Below are 6,860 nucleotides of genomic sequence, written 5' to 3'. Positions count from 1 at the left end.
GATGCTGTTGCAGCACATGACCACTGCTCTGCCTAACTATTAATTGACCACGATGACCACCTGGTGACTCAGGAGATGACCTTGGCTATCTAAGTGCACCCACTATTTGGGGGAGCTGCCTGGGAAAAGCCAGAAAATATTCTACAAAAGGTATATAAGTTTCCACTACAGATAACCTCACTCCAGAACCCTAGTAATCTGTGCTGTAATTCTTCCACTGGGGTCTGCTATAAACTTTCAAAGTTTTACACAGACAAGAAGATTCAAATACACAAATACAGGGGGGAAAAAGCAAAAATTCTCACACATATAATTACGGATAATTCCTGTCAAATGATCAACGCTAGTAAGCATCTTTTTAGACTTTTTCCTATATATTCACATAAATAAAACTATGCAATGCTGTTTTACAACCTGTTTTTCGGTTCAATGATATGTCAATGAATCTAGATTTATACCATTCCTTTGGATATATCAGATTATTAAACCAGTTTGCTGTAGATGAGTTCTTAGCTTGGTGGTACTGCCCCCTAGAGTATGTTTTGTGGCTAGCGTATTCACATATTGAAATACATATCATTTTGTTAGAAATTACTTTCCTTTTATTTCTCTTTTATATTGTAGTTAGGTATATTTTGTTATAGGTACCTATACCTCATTTCAGGACTGTAAATGAAGTGTTACAAAATATAAAAATGTGACTGAGTTGGTTAGGATTGAGAAGCGTTGCTTATAGATGGACATAGAGTATTACCAGTTTTCAATATTACAAAACATGCTCTGATGAATATCATGCACTCGCTGTTTAGAGTGGGTTTGCTACATTAAAGATACGTGAGCTTAACTTTTTGTCACGTTATGCCAATATGCCCATACACCAACAGGGCATGAGAGTGCCAATTCCCTCATGTATTCACCAACAAGAATGTAATCCTGATGTTTATAGAGGTCGCTTTTCCCATAAGAGCTAGATAAGATTTTCTTAAAACTCAAATTTTTTGTCCTGGGGTAAATCTAGAATTCTCCCCATGACTCTAAAAGTTTTTACTAAAAGGAACTTACTTTATTCCTAGTCACTTCTGGGTTTAACTTCTGACTTCAACTGATTTCTCTTTCTCTTCTGTTTTTTTTTTTTTTTTTTTTTTTTTAAATAACTGCTATATTGAGATATACATCATACACCATACAATTCACACACTTAAAGTTTTTACTACTGGGGTTTTGGTGTATTGACAGGTATGCAACCATCACCACCATCAATTTTATAACATTGTTTTCATCATTCCCTTCCTCCAATCCCATATCCATTAGTAATCATTCCTCATTCCCACTCCAACAATCCTCCAGCCGTAGGCAACTACTGATCCACTTTCTGTTTCAATTCTGGACATTCAATATAAATGGAATTGTAAAATACGTAGGCTTTTATGACTGGCTTCTTTCACTTAGCATGTGTTTAAGGTTCATTCATATAGTAGCATATAACGGTACCTCATTTAAAAATTTTTTCTCATTTCTTTTTAATGTTAAATATTATTCTGTTCTATAGATATATTACATTTCATGTATCTATTCATCAATTGATGGTCATTTGGTTGTATCCACTCACTGTGTATTATGAATGATATTATTATGAATATCCATTCACGTACAACTCTCTGTGTGGACATATGTTTTTATTTCTCTCAGGTATATACCTAGGAGTGGGATTGCTGGGTCATATGGTAACTCTATGTTTAACATTTTGAGGAACTACCAAACTCTTTTCCAAAGCAGTTACACTATTTTACATTTCCATCATCAGTGTATGAAAGTTCCAGTTTCTCTACACATTCTACAACATTTGTAATTATCTGGTTTTTTTTATTATAGCAATTCTGTTGAGTGTGAATTTGTATCTCATTGTAATTTTAGTTTGCCTTTCTTTGATAGCTTATACTGTTGAGCATATTTTCATGTGCTTATTAGTCATTTGTATATTTTCTTTGGAGAATTGTCCAGATAATTTGCCCATTTTTAATTGGGCTATTTTCTTTTTATTACTGAGTTGTATCTTTATATAGTCTAGGTACAGGTCCTTTATCAGATATATGCTTTGCAAATATTTTCTCCCATTCTGTAGGTTATCTTAACTTTCTTGATGGTGTCCTTTGAAGCACAAATGTTTTTAATTTTGATGATGCCTGATTTACCTATTTTTCTTTTGTTGCTTGTACTTTGGTATCATGTCTAATAAACCAATGCCTAATCCAAGGTCACAAAGATACTATGTTTTCCTCCAGGAGTTTTAGCTCATACATTTAGGTCTTTAATCCAATAATTTTTATATGTGTATTGCATAAATTTTGTGTATATACAACTTTAGTTATTTGCATGTGGATATCCAGTTGTCTAACATCATTTGTTGAAAAAACTTCCTTTCTCCATTAAATCGTGATGTTGTCCTTGCTGAAAATCAGTTTACCATGAATATATTCCATTGACCTATACGTCTATCTCTATCCAGTTGATCTTACATCTTGATCACTGTAGCTTTGTGGTAAGTTTTGAAAGTGGGAAATGTGCAAAAAAAAGCAGTTGGGCTTTTGGTAGTGATCAAGTTGGATCTATAGATTGATTTGGAGAATACTACCATCTTAACAGTATTAAGTCTTTCAATCTAGCACATTGGACGCCTTTTTACGTATTTAGATTTTCTTTAATTTCTTTCAATTAATGTTTTGTAATTTCCAGAGTATAAATTCTGCTTTTTTTTAGGTGTGTGGGGGGGTGAGGGGTGTTAAATTTATTCCTACTTTATTCTTTTTTGCTGCTTTCGCAAATTGAATTGTTTTCTTACTTTCATTTTTAGACTGTTCATTGCACATGTATAGATGTACAATTGATTTTTGTGTATTGTATCTTGTATCCTGCAACCTTACTGAACACATTTGTTAGTTCTAATAGTTTTTAGTGGATTCCTTAAGATTTTCTGTATACAAGATCGTATCATCTGCAAATAGAAATAGTTTTACTTTTTCCCTTTCAGTCTGGATGCCTTCTATTTTTTTCTTGCCTAGTCGCCCTTGCTAGAATTTCTAGTACAGTGTTGAATAAAGGGGGTAAGAACAGACATCCTTAGGTTGTTCTTGATCTTAGAAGGAAAGCATATAGGTGTTTTTCATTGTAAACTTCCCTCTTGGAACTGCTTTTGCTGCAGCCCATAAGTCTAGGTATATTTTGCTCCCATTTTTATGTTACCAGACTTTAAAGTTTTCTCTTTTGATTTCTCTTTTGACCCATTGCTTGTTCAGGTGTGTGTTGTTTAATTTTCACATATTGTGACCTTTCAGTTTTCTTCTTGTATTTGATTTCTACTTTCATATCATTGTAGTTGGGAAAGATACTTGGTATGGCTGTAATCTTCTTAAATTTGCAAAGACTTGTTTTATGACCTATCATATGATCTGTCCTTGAGAAGAATGTATATTCTGCTCATGTTGAATTTAATGTTCTGTATATGTTTGTTAGGTTCATGTAGTTTAAAGTATATATATAATATGTTAGTGTATTTTGTCCTGATAACTTTGATCACATACAAAACTCTACCTTTTACTCCTCTTTCTTTTATGTTTCTGATGACACAATATACCTCTTTTTGTACTGGGTATTTATTAACAAAGTGTTGTAGCCATATGTATTTTTACTTTTGTCCTTTAGCTTTTATACTAGAGTTAAGTGGTTAACACATCAACATATTATAGTATTAAAATATTGTGATTTCACTATATCTGTATCTTTACCAATGTGTTATATATTTTCATGTTTTCATGGTACTAATTATTTTTATATATTTTCATGATGCTAATTAGTATCCTTTTATTTCAGCTCAAGAGCTCCTTTTAGTACTTTTCGTAAGGCCGTTCCAAAGGTGATGAACTTTTTTACCTTTTTTGTGTGTGAGAACGTTTTATCTCTCCTTCATTACTGAAAGACAACTTTACAATAGAATATTTTTGGTTGGCATTTTTTTTTCTTTTAGTGCTTTGACTAGATCTCACTTTCTCCTGGCCTGTAAAATTTCAGCTGAGAAATCAGCTGATAGCCTTATAGGGGTTCCTTTGCACATTGCTAGCTTCTTTTTCTTGTTGCTCTTAATAGTCTCTTTGTCTTTGATTTTTGACAATTTTATTATAATGTGTCTTGGAGAAGATCTCTGTTAAGTTGAGTTCATTTGGGGACCTACGGGCTTCATTAACTTGAATGTCCATATCTCTCCTTTGATTTGGAAAGTTTGCAGCAATTATTTTTTTAAATAAGTTTCCTGCCCTCTTCTCCTTCTATTTTTCTAGAACTCCCATAATTCACAGATTGTTTCTTTAGTAGTATCCCATAGATCACATAGGTTTTTTTCATTCTTTTTTATTCTTTTATCTTTATTCTCCTCTCACAGGATGTTATCAAAGGTCCTGTCTTTTAATTCACAGATTCTTTCTCTGCTTCATTCTGATGTTGATGTTCTCTATTGCATTTTTAAAATTTAATTAATTGTATTATTCAGTTCCAAAATTTCTGTTTTGTTCTTTTTAATAATGTCTATCTCTTTGTTAAACTCATTTTGTTCATGTATTATTTTCCCAGTTTCATTGAGTTATTTTTTTCTTTTTGTTTGTTTGCCTGTTTGTTTGTAGGTCATTGAACTTCTTTGAAATAGCTATTTTGAATTCTTTATTAGATAAATCATAAATCTTCATGTCTTTGGGAGCAGTTACTGGAAAACGATTGCCATCCTTTGGTCATTATCGTATTTTGTTGATTTTTCATGTTCCTTGAAGTTTTGTATTGTCTTTACACACCTCCTTCAGTCATGACTGAGTGACTTTGAGAGAGAATACTTTCCATCAGCTTTGCTAGAGATTTTGCTTTGCTACAGATTTTGAAGCTTTTTCCTGCCTTCTGTGAATATGCTCCACACTTTCTGCTTCCTCTTGTGGTAGAATTCTTACACTTGCATCCCTTTTTTTGATTCTGCAACACACCAGGCCAGATGCTAAAGCCTCCCTTTTGCTTTCCCAAAGTCTATGTGAAAGTGCAAGTTTGTGGTTTCTCTTTGGCCTGCAGATTCCATCTGGTTTTCTGTGTATACTCACTAGCCATCTACCAAAGTTTGCTCTCACCGCCATTGAGGAGCACACACAGGAAGCCAACCACAGGGTGGTGTGTGTGTGCGTGAGGCAAGATGAGTTCTCAGTGTAACTATGGGCATTTGGGGTGATCTGGGGGCAAGGTGTCCCTAGTGTCTCATGAGGAGGCTTCTTGATGGAGTCCATGCTACAGTTAGTAGAATCTACATCTCCTTAATGTCCTCCAAGAGACCTATATGTGGTTCTCCAGTCTCTTCCCACACACCAGTTGTGCAACTCATGAGTTGTGCCACCTTAGAGGAAGGTTGACATATACAAAGTCAAATGGTTCCTCTTGCCCTCTCCAATGTGTACAAACTAGTATTTGTTTTTCCCTCCAGGAGTATGCTGGGACTTCTCTGCTGAACTACTAGACTTCCACAAAGGCTCTCTCATTTGTGGGTGATTATCTAAGACAATGTTCTCCAGGACTTCCAGACCATAGTCAAGAGGGATTAGAGCTGGTTTACAGGCCACAACAGGATATGTGGACAAAGTCTGTATGCCTATTATCCAATACACGGGTGGCCAAGGCTGCTCCCTTGTTCCTTGGTGTATAGTGCTGGATTCCATAGCTCCCACAAAAACATTTTTTTCTATAGATGGATACCAAACTGTTGGTAGCATATGAGTGAAAAGCGTCTCATTTGGCCATTTTGCTGACGTCAGTCTCCATTGTTTTCTTGCTTGTATGGTTTCAGAGAAGAAGTTGGGTATAATTCTTATCTTTGTTTCTTTGGTGGTTTTTCTCTGGCTTCTTTCAAGATTTTTTATTTATCTTTTATTTTATTTATTTTTTTTTTTAGGCGAGGCAACCCTTGGTTGACCTCACAGATTGCAAGGACCTTGTCAGCTTACAATCCCTTTTTATTTTTTACACCTACAGTACCTGGTCTTCCTAGGTGGTCTCTCATCCTAGTCCTAACCAGGCCCAACCCTGTTTAGCTTCCGAGATCAGACAGGATTGGGCTTGTTTAGGGTGGCATGGCTGTAGACTATCTTTGATTTTCTACAGTTTGTATATAGTAGGCCTAAGCATAGGTTTTTCTCTTAGTTTTGTTTATTGCATTTATCCTGCTAGTGTTATCTGAGCTTCCTAGATCTGTGGTTTTGTGTTTGATATTATTTTGGGGAAATTCTCAGTCCTGTCTTCTTTTCCTTTCTTTTCCCTTCCTCTCCCTCCGCCCTTCCTTTCTCCTCCCTCCCTCCCTTTTCCTTCTTTCCTTCTTTCCTTCCTTCCTTCCTTCCTTCCTTCCTTCCTTCCTTCCTTCCTTCCTTCCATTTTTGTCTTTTCCTGTTGGCATTCTAATTACACGTATATTACACCTTCAATAGTTCTGTAGTACAAAATGCTCTCTGGTTTTTCTTTACCTTCATACTACTACCACACTTTACTCCACTTCTGACACCAGATATGTGTGTGTGGCGGGGGTAGGGGGTTCCCCGCCCCACCCCCACACTAAGCAATTATCTGCAGCACCAGCTGATGTGCTCCAATTAATTTCAATTCTGTCATGAAGTGGAATTAATGTAGACCTCACAGGTTAAGAGCTTGGTACCAAAAGACTACCCTTCTCATCTCAGATATTAAGTCTCAGGTTGTCACCTTTTCTTCTGACCAGCCAACTCTAAATTGGAGGTTCCCAAGACCTCCTTCCTCTGGTTCTATTATTTGCTAGAACAGCTCACCAAATTCAG

At 35.6% G+C, this 6,860-nt stretch overlaps 1 pseudogene; it reads right to left on the bottom strand.

Annotated features, from left to right (window-relative positions):
- Positions 1-6,039: 6,039 nt before the first annotated feature.
- On the bottom strand, positions 6,040-6,158 carry LOC118614150 (annotated as a pseudogene).
- Between the last annotated feature and the right edge of the window lie 702 nt (positions 6,159-6,860).

This window comes from Rousettus aegyptiacus, unplaced genomic scaffold (genome assembly GCF_014176215.1).
Source record: "Rousettus aegyptiacus isolate mRouAeg1 unplaced genomic scaffold, mRouAeg1.p scaffold_m13_p_2, whole genome shotgun sequence".
NCBI classification, from domain to species: Eukaryota; Metazoa; Chordata; class Mammalia; order Chiroptera; family Pteropodidae; genus Rousettus; species Rousettus aegyptiacus.
The sequence above is the reverse complement of the archived record's forward strand: the minus strand, read 5'-3'. Positions and strand labels throughout refer to the sequence as shown.